This window comes from Theobroma cacao, chromosome 5, assembly GCF_000208745.1.
Source record: "Theobroma cacao cultivar B97-61/B2 chromosome 5, Criollo_cocoa_genome_V2, whole genome shotgun sequence".
In the NCBI taxonomy this organism is placed as follows: domain Eukaryota; kingdom Viridiplantae; phylum Streptophyta; class Magnoliopsida; order Malvales; family Malvaceae; genus Theobroma; species Theobroma cacao.
The window spans coordinates 23,514,083-23,536,973 of NC_030854.1; positions in this window are offsets into that span (position 1 = coordinate 23,514,083).

The window sequence follows — 22,891 nt, forward strand, 5'->3', positions numbered from 1 at the left end:
TTGTTTGACACCATATCTTTTAATAGGTTATATGCTTCATCGATAGTCCTTCCCATAAGAGCTCCTTTTGAAACTACATCCAATGTATCTCAAACTTGGCTTCATAATCCATTTTAAAATGTTTGAACTTGAAGCCACTTCAGAAAGCCATGATGTGGGCAACACCTAAGTAAGTCTTTGTATCTATCCCAAGCTTCATATAGTGACTCACCATCAAACTATATGAACAAAATAATGTCGATCCTCATTTTAGCTGTCTTCATCTGAGGTAAGTATTTTGCAAGGAACTTCTAGACAAGGTCATCCCATGTTGTGATTAGGCCCATGGGTAATGAATTTAACAACACCTTTGCTTGTCCCTTAATGAAAATGGAAATAATCTTAGTCGAATGGCATCATTTGTGACCCCGTTGTGCTTAAATGTGTCACATATCTCTAGGAAATTAGATATGTGAGCATTTCGATCATCATTTGGAAGACCAAACTAAATAGATGTTTGGATCATAATGATGATGGCTGACTTGATCTCGAAATTATTTGCTTGAATGGTTGGCCTTCTGATGCTTGATGGGATACCTTGTACTAGAGGAACAACATAGTTCTTTAACAAATGATTCTTTTTAACTACCATCTCTTGGACTTGCTGCTCTTTTGGTTGTTCATCCATTGTATTAAAAGAATTAGAATCTAGTTGACTTTCTCATCCCAATCTTCGAAATGTCTGCTTGATCTTTGGGTCACATGATATAGTCTCTAAGTTTCTTATTCTATGCATACAATGTTAAAATGCACTTGAAAAACACAAAAGAAAAAGAAAAAGAAAAAGCTTGGTCTAAGATAATCTGCTTAATTTAATATCAATAAATATAAGAGGAAACAAATCCTCGGCAACGACGCCAAAAACTTGTCGGATTAATACATGCAAGTGCACATGACTGTGCAAGTAATATAGAGGTAAGTCTAGTATCATTTCCCATAGAGATTTGTACCTATTTTTCACTAAGCATCAAATTTAAAACAAAGTAGTGTTAACCAAGCATTGGATTTCAAATGATTAATTAAACTAAAACTAATTAATTAACTAAATACTTAATGAATAACAATGCATCACTAAGACAAATATTTACTCAAAACCTAAGATTATGGTGTTTTCAACACTTCATCTCAATTAAATCATTCTCCTTGACGTATATTAATGGAATACATGGCTAACCCAGAATCCACATTATGTACACATCTCTGTCGAGATCATGAATGTATACATTTTCAAATGAATCCCATTTGTCTATGCAAATTAATTAGAAAAAGTTCATTACGTTTGTGTTCTAACTTGGCTGCCTAATGTATTTAAGTACATATCTATCCTAAACACAAAACTATCACCTAACTTCAAAGTGAATTGAATAAAAGATATTCAAAAAGATGGTCTATTCTAAACTCCCTCTATCGAGTTTTATTTAGAGACCTAATATATTTCAACTGGTGATCAAGCAGTGAAAAGCAATAAGTGTAGAATTGAATAAGCCTTGTAATTTCAATTAATACCAAGTAAGGAAAAATCACATATTTAAACTACAGAATGAAATAACCCATAATCCTTGAAAACAAAATTAGTTCATCATTGTTTTTACAGTTGACATGATTACATTAAGAGAAAATACCATTTCTACACCAAAATAACCTAGAAGGATCATTTATATGCACATAAAAATAAATACTAAAAGTGCATCAAATTTAGAAAAAAAACACAAAATGTAGAGTTGGGAGAATGCATGTGAATAGCCAAAAATAAGATATATAATTTATGTTAAATCACATAAGTTAATGTTTGATCAGATCCTAAATTCAAATTATGGCAAGCTCTAATACCAATTGATAGAACTTTATGTATAAATAAGGTTATACTAATCCAGGATCTACCATAGTAAGAATTTAGAATACAAAGCGTACTTGATTTTTGATCCATGTTTTAATAGTGAAAACAATATTGACCAGATTGACTGTTGGTCTTTAGTGCACTAGAATCTTCCTCTCATTTTCTTTTGTAACTCTCTAATGGGTGAGATCTTTAGGTTTTTGCTTAGATAGGAGAGGGGACCTAGCTTTTATTTATATAGTGAATCTCTAGTCTCGCCCATTATAGGATATACGACTCCTAAATAGGCCGACACATTAAGTCCACATTTATTGTATTCATGCATCATTACTACATGCATAAATCAATAAATTCATGTATCATTATTGTATTCATGAATCAGTAGATTCATGTACCATTATTGATTACATACACGAATAAGTAGATCCAATTATAGGATATAATTAATTATCACTTTATCAAGATCAAATAGCCTTAGCCTATTTTATAAAAAAAACAAAATAAATATAAATAATGTAAGTCCATAATTGAGAAATTTAACATTTACCACACTACGTACCATGTCAAATTGCCAACTTACTAAACTTTCTGTAATAGCCAATCTTCCATCTCCATATCAATGGCCACATTTGCCACCCTATTGTCAGGTTCAACAGAAGTTATTCCCATTCTTGCACAAGCTTCAAACATTGTCTTGGCTTCTTTTAATTTCTTTTGGTTGCTAATATCATTGCAATTGTCACCCAGAAAGTTTTTTTTATCAACAAACCCATACACTTTCTCATTCTTCAAAGCCTCCATTAAACAAATCCTTACCTCTTTTCACTTTAGAACCCCTAATTCACTCTTCCTTGACACCATAAGCTTTACGTTATTAGGCCCAAGGGCAGCCCAATAAGTTTAAAGGCGTAAAACAAAATATTCAAATGAGGCTTTTTTTTATTAAAATTAAAAAAATTTTATTAAAATTTTATTCTTCTAGCTTTTTGAGATGAAAAATTTTTAATTAAACTTTTATAATTAAGTTCTTTTAATATTTCTTTTTCAATTGATAATATAACCAATCTATTTAATCTTTCTTGAGACATTGTTGATCTTAAATAAGATTTTATTAATTTTAGTTTCGAAAAACTTATTTCTCCTGAAGCAACACTTACTGGAGTTGTTAATATTATTCTAAAAGCAATATATGCATTTGGAAAAGAATTGAGTCTTCTTATATGATTAAGTATGTCAATTGGACTATTTTCTTCCCGTATAATTTCTTTTAAAATTTTTAACTCTGAAAAAAAATCTAAACAATCAATATCAGAATAGTTGTTATATTATAAGGAACATTCAAGATTAAGGCAATATTCTTTCAAATGAGGCTCACAGCTTTATGAAGATAATAAAAGAACGGACTTGTTGTGTATTTTTTAGAGAAAAATTGAAGTTAAAGGAAGAAAGAGCAAATGAGAAAGGAAGATTTCAAAAGTAGATATTATATATTGAAAAAAAATAATTGGTTTTATATATAGGGAAAAAATAGCTGTTGAAAATCATTAAATACGTTGATTGGAAATAAGAGAAATAAGTGAGAAAAAATAACTGTTGGAAATCATTAAATATGTTGATTGAAAATAAGAGAAATAAATAGCTGTTAAAGATGATTAAATACATATGACTGTTAGTTTATTAGAAATAAGAGAATATAGTTGAGAATTAATAGCATTCTAGAAATAAAGAGGTAATAGAAAATTGAGATTTATTAGGTACATAATTAAAAAATTGAAAAAAAATAATTTTATTAATTATTTTTTACTTTTATTTTTTATATATTTTTAATGTAATTAATTATATTATAATTATTATAAAATTATAAATCTTCCCTAAAATTGAGGGCCTAAAGCCCTTGCTTGGGTGGCTTCACCCAAAGGCCGATCCTGATTAGGCCTCAACTTTTTTGCAGACTCATTAGAGCCTTTACATCGTCTCACTTTCCTTGTTGATCTTGACTTTTCACTTTCTCTATTCTTGCTTCTCTGGCCTTCTTAGTCTCAGTGATTACTCTTTTTGATTTCCTAACCCCCACACTTTCCCCTTTCAAGGCAACCCTACAATCCATTCCAAATTTCCCAAGTCTCCTAATTATAGACTTTGGTAAAATTCTCCTCTTAATACCTCCTAAACTACGTCTATGCCTTACCCCTTTGGCTTTTACCGAGCTACCTTTTCCCGAAATTCTTGACTCTAGGTATCAATGCCTCTTCATCTTCCTTTTTTTTCTCTTTGTGTTTTCAGTTTTTTAGTTTTCCTTGGAAATTTAAAAACCTATAGCACCTTAACCTAGTTAGTAGTAGGCTTAGTAGCAAATTGCCAACCACCATTGGTGTTGTTCAACTTGAAGTTGTGTGGATCACCATCGGAGGTTGGACACTTGGACATATTGAAGTTTGCAACAACCTAAGCTTTATGGGAAGAAGATTTCATTATAGTTGCTATGTTTTCCTCTTGATTTCGACATCAAACGCTTGAAGGTATAAATATCTTCTACCAACTAGATAGGTTTATTTACAGTAAACAACCATTGATGTTCTTATTTGAGGGAAAAGTCTTAAATTTCCATAGCACATTTATATTGATTTGCATGACTTTTTCCAACAAATGCAAACTCAAACTTGGAAACTGAAGCTATGGTGATGAAAGAAGCAACCGGATTAGCCTCTAAGGGAAATTTCACAAGATCACCATGCAGACAAACTTTGAAATTCTGAACAAGAACTTGTAATCAAACAAGGCTTGTTCAAAGTGGAAGATGTTGCCATTGGTGACAGATATAAAGCAAGAATGTAGAAGTTTGAAGCTATGAGAGTAAAATGTAACAATCGTAAGGCCAATATTGCTGCTAATAATTGGGTTGCTACTCAATCAAAAAGGGGATGTGCCCTTCGAATTAGGTTAATACACTCACATCCTTTTTGGTAACACATCCTTGGCAAAGATGGCTTTCTAGCACCTCCTTGGGTTCTATAGTAACTTGGGGTACATCGAGGGTGTAAATATCCTTGATTTGTCTTCAAAAGAAGTCTATATGTTGATTACCTACCAATAAAATCTTCTTTCTATTGGCAAAAAATAAATCATTACTTTTAGTAGAAAAAGATTAGTAAATTAATAATATCTTTCTAATCTTTATCTTAACCAATTTTTTTGACTGAGTCTTTAAAGAGGAAAAGTCAAATATGATCTTCAAATTTTTTCTATATTAGATATTAATACTCAAATTTCTTTTTAATGGGGTCAATTTAGAATTTAACTAAATTAATACATGTATTAGAAAATAATTATTTAATTTCAGTGAGGTCAATTTACAATTTACCCTAAATCAATAGGTATGTTGTAAAGGAGTTGTAAGTTTTAGTAGGTTAAGTGACGGCATTGAAAATGTAATGGCTACGCCGCTGCTTGATAAGCTGAAAAGGTTTAAAATGTGAGACATATTTTTTTTCTACATTTGCTTTTAAGCTCCACCGACTACAGGTTATAATCAACCCAAATAACTTTTTGATCCAATTATGTGTAATAGTCACCAAAATTGGATCTCATTGTAGTCATCACCTTAATTTAATTTACAAGTATGAGTTTAAATCCTAAGATGATGGGTGAGAGAAAGATGACCTCATGTGTAGCCTTAGATCTTATATATATATCAAAGAAAGCCTTGTATATTGTTTACTTAAGTTGATAAAATATACTTATTCAACACACATACTGACACTATACACATCAAATTGAATATAGTATTTCATTTTTTTATCAAAATAAAATTAACTTTGACTCTTATTTGTTATAATTTTATTTGTTATTAAAGGTTCAAAAAACAAATTCTAAAAATTCCTAAACTCAGTTTCAAATTTATTTTTTGAAATTTTAATTCCGCATGATATCATACAAAAATTAAGTTAAAGAGCAATGGAGTATGACTCCAAATAAATGTTAAGTTGCATTCAATTAAAATAACGAAATATATAAAATATAATATGTGTGTGTAAACTATGTAATATATATGTTTGTATTATATATATGTGTATGTATGTGTATATATATATGATTCGTAACAAAATTAATCAATAACTAGGAGAAGTTTCAAAAGAAATTTTTATTTATCTTGTTATTTTATTTGAATAAATTACTTGGTCGAACTCTTATATTTGGACGCCACTTTTTTATTTTTACTTGATAATTATTCCATAAAGATTGTTAAAGATAAAAATAGATGAAAAAAGTAAAATCACAATTGATTACAAAAACAAAAAGGATTAAAGTATAAGACTAAGTCTATCATATTTATTTTATTCAAAAATATAATCATACATTTGTTATTTAAGAGATATTTTTACAATTTGTAATTCATAAAAAATATTGTTAATTTTTTATTCGGACATACTTAATAAACAAAAAATAAAATAATAGTTTAACAACCAAACAATTAAAATATATATTAAAAAAATAAAAACCTTGTTTAATTACTCTTTTCGTTTCAAATTGAATTTCTATTGATATTTTTTCAAAATTGTCTTTCATCGAAATAAAAATTTTAAATGAACTCTTGAACTTTTTATAGACTTGAATAGTAAAAGTTAGAAGCTATAAAATAGCTCAGCTCTAAAACTTTGTACCAATTGAAAAGTTGATATTGAATTTGGAAACGTAGGGAAGGCTTTCTATGGTATGATAATGATGGAAATTATAAATAGGTGCATCTTCTTCTCTCAGTCCAAAGTTCAATGAATCTCTTTTACAAGCTGGATCTATGAGTATTAGACGTATAGGGTTCTTTTAATTGAACTTGAAACTGTCTTATTAAATTAATTTGTTCAACTCTTTCCTTATTGTTTCTTTCTGTGTAGTTGCCATTTTCCAATCTCCATCTGCAGTCTACACGCGACACCAACTGGAATAGAAACTATGCAACAAATGTGAGCATTCTGGAATTAATTGTATTTGATATAGAAAAGGAATATACATGCACCCTCGTGATGCAATAATACCAAATTCATGCCGATTCACCGACAAGCTGATTCTGACTTCAACTGTCAACAAAAGCAATTGATGGGTCATGAAGAGAAAGATGTTTTGGTCCAAATAAAGCATAAGAGAATCAACCAGTACCTTTCCAGTTTCACCATTATCATGTGGGATTAATTATCTCTACGTGTGAGAGGTGAGAAAAAAGGGGCCAGGCCCTTGGGGAACTTGGCGAGCTAGGCAAGGCAAGACTGTGATTTTTAGTGAGTTATTAACTGATTTTCAAAACTGATATGGAAGTAACAAATATTATATTTACTTTGCTTTTTTGTGAATGGTATGATAGTTGGCCTGTCCACAAATTAACATTTTTTTATGTTTGTATTTTTTTTAATTAAAGAAAAGGATTTGAATTTTATTTTTTAAACAGATCATGTATCAATGAATTAATATTCATAGTTAAAGAAAATAAAAAGCAAAATTATAATACTTTAGCATTTACTATATTTAACTGGCCAACTTATTTCACAGCTTTATCTTCTTTTGAGATGAATAATTATAAACTTTATTTAACGCAAATAGTAGCCGCCCAGGCCCCAGGGTGGTCATAGATGAGAAATGTTTATGGTGGGTGAGGTTGATGTCCTTTGTGTTTCTTTTTTACCCCAAATTTTTGTACAGAAAAAACACGAATGGATTTAATGGAATAGGGATGACACTGATTGCGAGGGAGAGAGGATAGTGCCAAATATTGCTATCCTGTAACTTGAGACTATGGTGAGTAGTCAAATTAGTTTATTAGGCAGCTGAAATTTGATCTCGAGTCTGCTTGTTTGTTGAGAATTTTGCATCAAAGACCTTGACCAAAAGATGAACTCTTCTCCATATATATTTCCATTCTTTCAACAAATATTCTGGTGTTCAATCCTGTCCAGACTCCAAATTTGCACAGATGACAGACTTTTTTGTGTGGATAGTAATTCCAGGCAGATCGACCCGAGTATCATAACACAAACAACTCGGATATGAAGTGGAATTAGCCATATTTGGGATTGCAAACATTACAATTTTCTATTTTCTCTTCCTCCTTGTAATCATCGTGATCATTGACTCCATTGAATTTTTGTTTCTTTTTAACAAATAAAGGGACTTAAAGCCCACAAAACCTAATCCTCAAACTGCTTGATTATCTAACCAAAATTTTATTACCTTTAATATATATATTAAACTAAAAACAAAATTTTGAAAAGATTTGTTGACATTGTTACAGTTGTCCCTAATCTTGGGTCTTCTTCCTTTGTAATGTCGTTTTAAGAAATTTAAATTTATTCCGTTCCCGAATGGTCAAATTTGTATGGAGTTAAATTTAATGTTTTTACACTTTTTATCACTAACTTTCAACTATTACTTCCAAATTCAAATTAAAGGTGGCAATTGATCATTTAGAATAGATTTTGAGTGGATCATTTCAAGTCAATAAAAATTTGAATCATTTTAGAGATCAAGTCATTTTCTTTCTTGTTAATTAGATTATTCAAGTTAGATACTCCAATTTTTAAAATTTAAATTATTGAATTATTTTGAACTTTAGTTAATGATTTTTATATAAAATCAAATTGGATTAGACTCAAATTCTATCAACCTTAGTTAAATTAATTAAAATCATATTCTTTTTACTTCAAATTCTTTGACTTCAAATATTATCAATAATATGTAATTTCATTTTATTACATTGATTATTAATAGCAATGATTTATCATAAATTACAGTTACAACGTTAAAGTCGTCAATACATAATATCTACTAAAGTGAAATAAAATAATATGGTTAAGACTATGAATTGAATTAGTTTTATTGTTAATTCAAACTAACAGAGAGTATAATCCACGATTTTATACGTATAGAAAATAAAAGAAAAATGGGAAAAAACTTGATAGGGCTTCATTGGGAAACAGGGTTTTGCCCTAGGAGGCTAAGAGGTGGATTAGGGTCTCATAGTGAATAGGTCTGTAGACTCCATGAATTCCGAGTGCATGCATTTGAGTCTCACCAGCGTTACGCCACACTGCTCGAGGAGCAGATGGATCCCTTCGCCTCACCAATGGGCCCCCTATGCCTGTGCTATAGGCCTACTAATACCGCCCTCCTTTCCTTTATCAATACCATCCCTCCACGATCTGTCTTTTGCGTTCTTAAAACACAATAATAACATGCTAACTACCTTCCATATGGAAACAATTTCAGCTTCCGAGAAAACGAGAACATAGCAGAACCAAACAAAAGAAAACCTAGGAGGACAGGATTCTGATTTGAGGTCTAAACTCCAAGCTAGCTATAACGTCAATTACAAGAATAACAAGAAATTGAATTTCATAACAAGGTAATTAGGAGAGGAAGCTTGACCATGCAATGGATTTTCACCTGTACTGCTCCATGGAAAGGGCATCTTCCTAGACTTCACCATGGATTTTGGCTTCTCTTAATAGCATCTATATGAAGAAACAATGCTTTATACATGTCACACCCAAGAGACAGCACCGTCGGGTTCCTGCGATGGTGAAAATGCCAAGAGTAAGAGAACAACCATGATCAAAACCGGTACCAACAGAAGCATCGATGGCGGTGGCGGCAATGGTGGCAACAACAGTGGCAGCAACAGAAGCAACACCGTCAACAAAATCATGACCATGACAAAGTATTTGATGATCATCAAACTTCTATTCACCAGCCAATAATCTGTTTACGAAAAGGAACACGAACCACTGATCTACCTCATGCGCCTTCATCATCCTCCATTACCGGAGCATTTGACAGATATTGTCCCAGGAATATCAAAGGAATTTCGGACATGAATTAGACAAGAGTAGGAAGTTTATTTACGGGAAGATAAAAGAGGAGGACAAAAGGGGTGCAAGTCGTTAGAGGTCACTTTCAAAACCCAGTCCTTTATGTCTCGATGCAACTAACCTTAAGCGAAAATCCAATTTTGATCTATTTTTTCCAACACAGTTTGCTTAGAGAATGATCAATTTGACTTGTTAATATCGCTGGTTTTTTGCTTTTTTTAGTATAATCCACCAATGTGAAAAAAACTATGGTCGCAGCTGGCAACTAGTTCCATCACAGGATATAACATTACAAGTATATTTTTTGTTTTTACTTTTTCACATAGGAAAGTACTGAACATTAATACTACTAGTTCGTGTGGGTGAAAAAATTAATCCATTTATTATTTAAATAAAGGTTAAAAGAGAAAAATATAAAAAATTATAGTTATTTGAAAGCATAAAATAGAAAAAAAAAAGTGAAATTAAGTAATCCTACATGCAGTTATTTAGAAAGAAGAAAAAGTAGATACAACAATTTAAAATTGTTATGAATATATGTGTGAATTTTCATTATGTCATGACTCAAGAGTTCAAACCAGACCATGCAGCCAAGATAGATCAAATAGCCCAACAAGCCAGATTTAGAGGTGTAATATGCTTTAAACTTTTATTTTTTATTATTTATATCTAAATTTAAATGTGTATTAGATTGGATTAAGATTAGGATTTAATCTATCCAAATCAAATCTCATAGCATTATCTTTATCTTGTAAATTCTATCTACATAGAAGGTAATTAACCTATAAATAGATTCCTTCATTTGTAAATACACACTCTCGAATAAGATCTTCTTACTTTGTTAATACTTTTGTCTCATAGTAGTTCTTTCAGGTTATATTTCATTAGTACAATTCTTTAATCTCTCAAGTTTCAAGTTTTGGCTTCAAAAGGATTTTAATGGTTGGTCTTTGATTTTTAGTTTTAGTGAATCAGGTAAATGACTTGACATTCTATTTTCGTCCTTGTCAGTTAAAATTCTACCTATGCAAGTATACGTATCGTAAAGATAATATATTGGTAAGTAGAGTATTGATCCACAGAGAATTGATCTAGAATATTACTAAGTACTAAAATTAGAACAATTTAATCTTATCCAAATAATCAAAATCAAATAACTAAAGTAATTAAGTAAAACTAATTAACCAAAATTTAAACTAAAAAGAAATATCAAAGTAATAATAACTTAGGTAAAAATCAAATCAAGCAAGCCTAAGATTACAATATCCCTCACGTTTCATCTCAATCATATTTTTCTTCCTTAACTTATTTCAATGGGTTAAATTGCAAACCTAGAGTTCTCAATTATTCATAAGGGTCTCCCGACTCGTTTTATAAAAATGTCTATTTTAACCAATACAGTATATTTCTATGTGAATTGAAACTAAACAGCTCATTAAGTTTAGGTTCTAATTCTAGCTACATATAGCATATAAGTATATCCCTATCTTATACACAAATCAATTAATATGATCATATGCTATTCCAATTTTAGTCTACACTAAACTCCCTTTCCCAAGTTTATTTAGGTTCTTAAATCAATTTAATTGATGGCCAATTAATTAAAGAGCATTAAGAACAAACAAAAATAAACAATTCAAACCCTATTAAAGATAACCAAGAAAGAGATTAAAAAATTAGATTATATGCGAGTGCGAGTTCAATTGTAATCTTAGAAAATAAATTTAGCTCTTCACAATTGCAAAGGTGAATAACATTCTATAAATTTCAACCATTGAGAGTAACAAGAAAATAAACATTAAGGAAGAAAACAAAACGATTAATTGTAGCCTTACTTCTGCTTTATCTTTCAGCTTCTTGAATCTCGTAGAGTTATCTCCCTTAATTTCTCTTAAAAATCCTATTTATAAAAACAATCTTAACCCAAAATTCCCTAAGTTAACTATTGACTCTACCTTTTGGGCTTCAAAGTGTAATGAGGCCCAAACATCAAACATCATCCTCAAAATTTTCATTCCCATAGCATTACACCTTGTCATCTTCTGATGTGATTTTCTCTATTTTTGATGCAGAACTGGGCAAAGTGATCTTATGAAAGTTGTAGATCTATCTCTTATCTTTCAAATGGCTCAAGAATCGCATCATTTGGACATCTGGAATGTGAGTTATAGTTAAAATACTAAAGCATATGCAAATAGAATTTTGGATTCTTTAAAACACCTTACTTTCTAAAATTAAGCCTTATTCTCTTTAATTTTAAAAAGCATGAAAACTAATTAATAATAGCCAAATTAAAGTAAATAAACCTAAAATTAAAATAACTTAATAAATATAAACTAATTATTAAAACAACTAACAATAACTAAATTCTAATTAAAAATTAAGGACTTAAGCTAAAATTTAATAAAAAAATTAGACTAAAATAATTCTATAAAATAGAATTATCAATTCTCTAAAAATCAACTTTAATGTGAATTTTTTATCATCTAGTATGTATCATATTTTGTCTCTTGATTAATTAAATGACTTGAGCATGCAAATATATATAATTATATATATAATCTTTTTGTTTTGATTTTCAGAATATGATTTGCTCAATTCATGATTTCTTTGTTTTAAATTTCAAATATGATTATGCTCAATATATGTAAATCTATCTTTGATACTATGAGATTTTGCATAAGACATTTTAAGTTGAACATATGAAATTGTCTTTGTATGATATCCATTTTATAACAAGTGGAAAATATTATACTTTGGGTAATTTGAAAATACGTTTTATTTTGGATTTTATGTCATTTATAGCTGTGCAAAATAAAGAGCTATTAATGAATACATTTAACCACAAAAAGTGGATGAATACATTTAGTCACAAAAAGTAGATGAATACTTTTAACTACTAGTAGTGGATGAATAGTGAAGAGATATGAGAAAAAGACAAAAGTAGATAGAATAAAAAGAATATAAAAAATATCTGTCATCGAGTGGCATAAAAGGTCATTGGTCACGTACTTATCATACATTGAGACATCTTATTAAATTTTATCAAACATCACTGAAAGCTAAAAGAAAAAAAATATTGAAACAAATTTTGTTCAAGATGATTTAACAATGACCAAGTTGATGTAACACATTTAGATGTTATTGATTTTCTTGTCCACACTGATGGAGGAATTGATTATCTGATTGGTGATGAAAATACCTAAGAATGATTTCTTAATAGTTTATTGGTGCGTTTTAGTATAACTCTATTATGAAAATGTTTTTATATGTTCTTATTTGTCACGACCCGGAACCTCTTTTTGGCCCATGATAACCGCCGCGATGTCCCGATTGACACTCATTGCCCGGAATGCCAATCGAAACCCTGCAAGGCTTACAGATCAGTTTCTTACCTTTACTGTGAGCAATCGTTTTTAAACATTCCGTTTTAAACAATTACCAGTCGTTTTCGGCTCAAGTAAATCAAAAGATAAAAATATAGCATTTTTATATAAAACAATATTTAAAGAAACATGTGTAAGTAATCTTTTGTAATGTGGAAGTAAAATAAATTCATACATACAATAATTTACAAAGTTGTAATGTACAATAATAATTACAATGACAAGTGGCCTATAAATACACCAAGTGTTGGTGATAGTAATTTACTGTTTGTGAGATAGAGGGGTCAACTGGAATCCTCGACAAAATCGATATCTATAAGCTACCACAGGCTTGAAATATTTGGAAAGGAGGTGGGTGAGATTTCGCAATCCCAATGAGTAAACAGACATTATCATAAATATCTAAAGGGGAGTAACATGGAGGCAAGTTTAAACAACAAATCACAAACTATTTAATAAGGTTTTCAATTTATTTCTTAAACCATAAAACATTTGTAATTTACCAAAACAGTTGTTAAGGCTTATAACTTTTATTAAAAATAGGGCTCAAGCCAAAACTAGTCCTCGGGGATACCTTGGCCGAGACATCTAACCGAGTTCGTCAAGGTTGTTAAGATATTTACATGTTAAATACATGTTAGTTTTAAAAATAAGCCATTCCTTGGCGTTGGCCGAGTTACACATTCACGTGAGGGTTCGACGTGAAGTGAGCTCTAACACTACCCTGGGAGTTACCCTCCTCGCCTCTACAACTGGAGTAACTATGTAACTGGGTTTACCGTACCCCTCTAATAGGCAGTTCACGAAAATACCAAAATCATTTTTCATATTTAACTAAAATATTAGCCAATAACTCACTAAAATACCAAAATCAGCTCACTTACCTCCTTGAAAAATTTGGCCAAAAATGGGACATTAATTCGGTAAATCTTCCACTTTGTTTTTCTATCACATTTAACCATTTTTCATCATTTTCTCTTCATTTCTCTTAGAATAAAAATCAGTTCATCATCATTGTACATCATTGAACATTCAGCCAAGGGTAGGTATTGTGAAAATTTTATGCTTTCTTGCCCAATTTGATTTCTATACATATTTAACTAACTAAAACTACCAATTTAACTAAGAATCAAAACCTAAAAATTCCAAAATCCTCCCCCTTGAATTTCGGTCAGCCCTTGGTTTCACTTTTTGATCTCTCTCCTCAAGCATGCTAAATGGAAACAAAGGCATAAGAAAGGTAAAAATCAAGCTAAAGTAAAAAAATCTTACCGTTAGAAGCGTAAATGGTCGAAAAACATGATTTTCCCTTTGAATTTTCTAGTTTTCCTTTGGTTTTTCTCTTTTCTTCCTTTCCTCTCTATTTTCTCTCTTGTTCTCTCCTTATGGCCAGCCATCACCTGATGTGGGGTTTAAATGGGCTGACTTTTCATTAAAATAATATTAAATCATTAAAAAGTGCCATGTGTCACTTTTCCATTGGCCCGTTTTTAAAATTTCATCCTTTAAACTTCAATTTTTCACCATTTAACATACTATAGTTATTCATACCAAAAATAAGTAAATCCTATGATTTTGACAAGTTTTGAGTGGTGAAAATTATGGTTTTTACCCCAAGACGACAAAATTATCGTTTTGCCCTTATGTTCCGAAAATTGCCGAAATTGAAAATTTTCACTTCCTATCATTAAATTATACTCCAAATAGTTAATTTTGGTAAAAAATTTCACTCCATGATCAAATTATTATCTTAGGTGGCAAAATGACGATTTTGCCCCTAAACATCAAAAATTTCAATATTTCCCCAAATGAACCCTCGAACTCCGAACAATCATTTTTAGTCATTCCTAGACTGTAAAATATTAAATTTCATCATACGATTCCTATTTGAACTAGTTCGAGGTTAAATCAACTCAAGTGTACCGTTAGGTACAATACCGGGTTTCGTCTATTCTTAGGAACTTTCCTAGCGTAATAACATTCTACTCAGTGCATGTATATCATGACATGTGTTTATAGGGTCGGGTTTTACATTATTATTATTTAAATGATATGTTGCTATGATGTGTTTTAATAATAAATTCTATATTTAATATTCTCTTATGTCAACTTGCAAGTTTCTTACTATATATTGAAGAAAAATATAGATATTCATCTATTTCAGTCCAAAATTAATGATTCAAATAAATGTCTGGCAAACAAGGCTACAATGTACACTATATTTAAGGATAAGAAATATTTTTCTTACTTGACAAGGGAAGAAGCCAATGTCAATATAATATCTGGTAGTACAAGATTAATTAAAATGCTCTAGAAGAGCCAATATTTTACTACTTAAAGGAACAAAGTTATAATAAAGGATGTATTATTTTCTACTAAGTCTGTGAAAAGATTTATTAAGTTTTAAAGATATTTGTTTGAATGGATATTATATTTAGACAACAAATGAAAGAGACACTAAATACCTCTATATTATCTCTGTTATCTTGGGCAAGAAGCGTGTATTGGAAAAATTACTTGCTTTGTCCTCTAGATTATACTACACAAATATTAGAATGATTAAAACTCATGCTATAATAAACCATAAGTTTACTAATAATTTTAATGTTTGGCATGATTGATTACGCCATCTAGGATCAATAATGATGTAAAAAATTATTAAAAAATTCATGTGGTCATCCATTAAAAAGCCAAAAGTTTTTTTAATTTAACGAATTCTCATGTGTTGTTTGCTCTTAAGGCAAATTAAGTATAAGGCCAAAACCAACTAAAGTTGAGATTGAATCCCTTACATTTTTGGAATGTATTCAAGATGACATATGTGGACACATACATCCACTATATGGATTATTTAGATATTTTTTATTTTAATTGATGCATTGAAAAGATTGTCACATATGTGATTATTATCAACTTGCAATTTGGCATTTGCAAGATTACTCGAACAAATCATTCGTTTGCGAGCACATTTTCCTGATTATGCAATCAATAAATTCGTCTTGACAATGTTAGTAAATTTATATCTCTAGCCTTTAATGAATATTGTATATTAGTTGGAATAATTGTTGAATAGCCTATTGTTCATGTTCATACACAAAAAGGTTTAGCATAATCATTTATTAAATACTTCCAATTGATTGCAAAATCATAGCTTATGAAAAATAAACTCCTTATTTTTACTTAGAGGTATGCCATTTTTGCATACAGCAGCACTTGTACGCATTAAGTCAATGAGTTATTATAAATTCTCCTCTATATAATTGGTTTATAGTTAGAAGCCAAATAGTTCCCATCTAAGAATTTTTATATGTGTATTATATGTCCCAATTGCTCCACCAAAACATATAAAGATGGGTTCTCAAAGGAGGTTAAGAATTTATATTGGATACAAATCTCCAATTATAATTAAATATCTAGAACTGTTAATAGGAAATTTATTTATGGTAATGTTTGCTAATTGTTATTTTAATAAAACAATTTTTCCAACTTTAGGGGGACAAAATAAGCAGTTGGAGAAGAAAATTTCTTAGAATGCATTATCATTATCTAGTTTTGATCATCGCATAAATCCATGTGAACATGAAGTTCAAAAGATAATTTATATGCAAAATTTAGTAAATCAATTATCATACACATTTACTGACCTAAAGAGAGTAACTAAATCTCATATACTAACTATAAATGCTCCAATCAGAATTGATGTCCCTGTAGGACAATCTTTTATTACTAATGGGTCTAAGGTAAGTTAGAAGCATGGGGGACTAATTGGTTCTAAAGATAAGAGTCCTTGAAAATATTCAAAATGGTTAGAAAGAGGAAATAAAAACTCCAAAAGAGAACCTGACATAATTGATAAAATTTTAGAAGAAATTTATATACCTAAAATCATTGAAATGAAGAGATCTCAATAAATTATGTCATGACGGGAAAGATGGAACTGGAATTAAATAAAAGTTGACGATATTTTTGCATATAATGTAGTTCTTAATATTATGAAAAAATAATTAGGATCTTAAACTTACATCTATTGAAGAATGTAGACATAAAAATGATTGGCCGAATGGAAAGACGCAATTAAGGTGGAATTGAATTCACTTGCAAAATGTGAAAATTTTAGACTTGTAGTCCATACAACAAATAGTGTAAAACCAATGGGACCTAAATGGGTTTTTATGCGAAAACGAAATGAGAAAAATGTGATTGTAAGATATAAAGTATGATTTCTCGCACAAAGTTTTACCCAAAGACCTAATATTAATTATGAGGAGACATATTCTCTTGTGGTGGATGCAATTACGTTTCTATATTTAATTATTTTAGTAATACATAAAAAGATTGAAATGTGTTTAATGAATGTAGCTACAATCTATTTATATGGCTTACTTGATATCGATATTTATATGAAAATCTCTAAAGGATTTAAGTTGCTGAATCACAAAATTCTTAGAAAATTTATTCAATCAAATTAAATAAATATGTATATGGATTAAAGCAAATTAGGTGCATGTGGTATAATCGCCTTAATAAATATTTGTTAAAAGAATGCTATAATAATGATGCTATATGCTCATGTGTTTTATAAAAAGATTTGGATATGAATTTGTCATAATTGTTATTTATGTTGATAACCTGAATATTAGTGGAACTCTTGAAGAGTTATTAAAAGTTGTGGGTTACTTAAAAAAAGAATTTGAGATGAAAGACCTTGGAAAGACAGTTTTGTTTTGGTCTTTAGATTGAGCACTAGACAAAGGGAATTTTTGTCTATTAATCAAATTATATAGCAAAAGTGCTAAAACAATTCCAAATGGATAAAGCACATTTATTGAGTTCACCAATGGTTGTCAAGTCACTAAATGTGAAAAAAGGACTTTTTCTGACCTTGAGAGAATGATAAAGAACTTCTTGATCCTGAAGTATCATATCTTAGTGCAAATCAGAGTACTAACATATCTTGTTAGTAAGATACGACTTGATATATCATTTGCTGTGAATTTATTAGCAAGATATAGTTTTTCCCCAACTCGAAGACATTGGAATGGAATTAAAGATACACTTTGACATCTCTAAGGAAAAATAGATATGGGTTTATATTACTTAAATATATTCAATTAGATTTAATTTGTTATGTAGATGCAAAATATTTATATGATCCACACAAAACTTGATCCTAAACATGATACTTATTCACATATGGAGACACAACTATTTCATGGTGTTTTTTAAAACAAACAATAATTGTTACTTCTTCTAACCATGCAAAAAATTTAGCAATTCATGAGGCAAGCCATAAAAGTGTCTAGTTAAGATCTATAACTCAAGATATTCGATAATGTTTTGGCTTGTCAATTAAGAAGGAAATTCCAGCAATATTATATGAGGATAATACTGCTTGCATAGCCTAGTGAAAGGAAGGATACATTAAAGGCGACTGAACAAAACATATTTCATCAAAATTCTTTTTCATTTATGATCTCCAAGAGAAAGGTGTTATTAATGTTCAACAAATTCATCCAAATGACAATCTAGCAGATTTATTTAGCAAAGCACTTATTATTGCAACATTTGAAAAGTTGGTACAAAAGATTGAAATACGTTGTTATAAAAATCTTCAATAATGCAGTCATAAAAAGAAGTAAAATACACATTGTACTCTTTTCATTCATCAAAGTTTTTTCCACTAGCTTTTTCTTTGTAAGGTTTTTAATGAGGTAGTATTTCAAAAGCTTATTCTTGAAAAGAATTATGTACTCTTTTTCCTTCACTTGAATTTTTTTCTTATAAGGTTTTTTACAAGTAAGGTTTTGATGAGACATAGGCTTAATACAATAGGCATTCAAAGGGTAATGCTATGAATATATATGTGAATGTCCATTATGTCACCACCCAAGAGTTCAGATCAGGCCACATAGCCAAAACATGCCAAATAGCCTAGTAGGCCAAACATAAGAGTGTAATTTGATTTGAACTTTTATATTTGATTATGTATATATAGACTTGAATGTAGATTAGATTGGTTTAAAATTATGATATAATCCATCCAAATTAAATCCCTTAACATTATCTTTATCTTAGAAATTCTATCTAGATTGGGAGTTATTAGCTTATAAGTAGATCCTTTACTTCATTTGTAAATACACATTTTCGAATTAGATCTTCTTACTTTATTAATACTTATCTCTTATTGTCACAGCCCAAATCTTGGGCTATGACCGGCGCATGGACAGAATAGGCATAGCCCATTGGACCCAAGCAAGCCTTTCCGTGAAAACTTTTTCATTAAACCGCTTGTCTCTCATTTACCTTTAAGGTTCTCAATTCATAATTTTCAGAAATAATTCCTTCTCGGGAGTTAAATCATGGCAACCGAGCATATAGTATTCACAAAATAATATTATCACTTGCCGACGTGTGGCGGCACTATTATTCAAACCAAACACACAGTGTTTACAATAACTTTCACGAATTATGCTTAAACAATCATACACACATACAAAAGACGTTGACTATTAGCAGAGTGACTCTGGTGGGGTTTCTATCATTGAGAGTTGTAGTGAACCTACCGAAAGATGAATATGAGGGAACACCTCGACGTAGGATCCAACTACCTTCGATCCTGAAAACTAAAACATGAAGTTGAAAAAAGAGGATGAGTATAAACCTAGTGAGTGAACATAGGAAGGGAACAAACATCAATACAGGAAGTTTTAGAAAACATGATGCACTTATGTTGAAAACAATGCAATTTAGTTTAATTTCTTGTAAAACCCTTAATTCAACCTTTGATTATTTAATCCCTTAAAGTGAAGGATTTATATTCCACAATAGAGTTGAAAAGAGAGAAAACTACGGCAAATATCCAATCAAGACAAGCAAAACAAAAGGTTTCTCGCTGTAGTGGAAAGGCATTCTATAGCATATAGTACAATCACATTTTTTATTTTCATAAGTTGTCTATAGTATATATATACACACACACATGTACACCACCATCGGCTTTCTCAGCTCATGTGCACTCCTTACACGCACAAGGCAATATCATCATGTGCACTCCCTACACGCACATTTCAATATCATCACACGCACTCTCGCCCACATCATTACAGGTATGTGCACTCCCACACCACACACCACCAGCACTGTCATGTGCACTCTCACACCGCACGTGCATGGTTATAGCTATTATACAACATTATCACTCAAAACATAACACACATATCCACATAATATAGGAACACATGATTTCATTATATCACATATTTTACCACATAAAAACATTTCATCAAGGGTTTGTATCCATGTACATTTTAAAGAAAAGTTTGATAAAACATTTCAGGTGATTCAATTAAATACATATGCATTTATCCCAAAACATTTTAATGCAAGTTCACTCACATTACGATTGAGGGATATTACGTCGTTATTAGTTCTGAGGCGTATCTAGTTATTTTTACTTGCCAATCGTTCGTTATTTCCTCCGGCACCCCACCACAGTACACTGTCTTTACTTTTGCATTTCCTAGCAACAATCCAAATTCAATATCTTTAGTGTACATCATTTCTACTTCTCTTTTTCATTCAATCGTGAATCCTTAGTCAACTAACTTACATCTTGACAAATTTTTACCAAAGTTGCCTTTATCCTTTGCTTGCGTAGTTCTTTAAATTATAATTATCGATAACTCATTGATAACTCTAGCACATATATTAATTTTTTCTAAGGATATTTATAAAGTTCAACCATCATTTCCACACCAATGACCTAGCATATGGCATCAATTATAAATTTACTTCCATAAAACATTTTCTAAGTTTACATATACTACCATTCTCATTTACATGTTGCCACCAAGCTTAACGTCAATATTTATTCATGCACACCAACACCCATAACCTTGTAAGCCTTTCCTAACAATGCATATCCACACATATCCAAACTTCCAATTAATATAATTACCTTCCAACCATACCTATGACATCACAATAACACTACATATTGCACACAATCATTCTCACAATATTAAACCAATCATAGGCTTCAAATTGTAACATTAAGCTTACCACTTGGTTTTAGCTTGGATTTCACCCAACAAAATTCATAATTTCCTCACACCCATGAACACTGTAGCTACCACAAAATGATTCACACATTATTCCTCCAAAAATTTAACCAACTGGGAGCTTAAAACACAAAAATCCTTAGCTTATGTTTCTTGAATCTTGAGACCCACTTGATATTTCTTTAATTACTCTTGAATCACTTACAACCCAAGCCTCATACTTCTCTCTCCTTTCTTTTCTTAGCCGATTCTCTCTATTTTTCTTTTCAAATGGAAGGTGGTAAGGTGAAAATAGCATGGGAGCATGAAAATGGCGTTGGAGCATGAAGGAGAAGAAGAAAATATCTGCTGAAGAAGATAAGAGCCGGTCATGGATAAATAAAGACCAAACTAATTGTAAAATTACCATTTTTCCCTCCAAGATTGTCACCCTTTTTAATTGTATCCTCCCACAACCTTTTAAATTCCAATTTCCTTCTATTATCTTCTTTTACACATGTACAACCGAAATATAAATTTTGTACTCCAACGCAGTGTAATACCCTATATTTGATGTGGTGACTAATAAAGCTTATTAGATGCCAATTGAGGTTAATTATAATGTTTAAAAGTAATAAAAGATGACAGGAACAATTGGGATAAAATATTCCACACGCAAGAAAATAATAATAAAATAATAATATTTTATCGAAGAAGAAATTACGAGATAAAAAGTGATTCGAAAGTGAATTAAGGTATAATAAGGTATTTTGGGTACCAAGGAGACAAAAGGAGACAAGAGGAAATTTTTGAAATAAAATAATATTTTATTAATAAAATAATATTAAAATATTAATAATTTATTCAGTGTCAAAAATTTTTCATGAAGGAGGAGTATATGATCAATCTAAGTGGGGAAGAAGAAGAATGATAAAATTTTAGAGAAAAAATGACATTAATGGGGCTGCGTGTCTTTATTAAGTAAAGATAGCATAGGTAAATAAATATTTTAAATATTACGGGAACACTACGTTGGAGTAAAAACTTCATACTTTATTTGTACATGTGTAGATGAAGATAATAGAAGGAAGTTGGAGTTAAATGAGTGTTGGGAGGACTAATTTAAAATGGAAAGAAACAAAAAGGGTAAAATGGTAATTTTACATGAAGTTTGGTCAAAGCTTCAAAAGGAAGCTTTGACTCTGATTTTTTTCAGCCCAAAACCATTCTTATCTCCTCCAGCAAGATATTTTTCTCGTCTCCTCCATGCTCCACACCATTCTTGAAGCTTCCATGCCATTTTCTCTTTATCCACCATGGAATCAAGCTTTCTTCATTTTCCTTTCCATGTTTTCTTTTCCTTTCTTCTCCAAACTTCTTGAGCACTAAGTTTACAACCTTTAACCCAATTTCCCGCACTTCTAAACCCAAGGAGGAGAAGAAAGAAAAAGAGAGAAAGGAAGAAAAAGCTTGGTTTTGGTGATTCAAGCAAGGAACGGTAAGAATTCTTGTTTTTGGCTTGAGTAGTCTTTGAAAATGAGTTAGTGACTTAGAGAAATGTCTTGTGGCAGCAAAGATTGGCTTAATTGGAGAAAAATTGGTAACATGTAAGCCAATAAACCCACGGGTACATGAAGGACTTAAAGTGGAAAAGGAAAACAGTAAGCTTAACACTATGTTTTAAAGCCTACGGTTAGTTGAATATTGCGAGGAATTACTACTGTTGAAAGGATC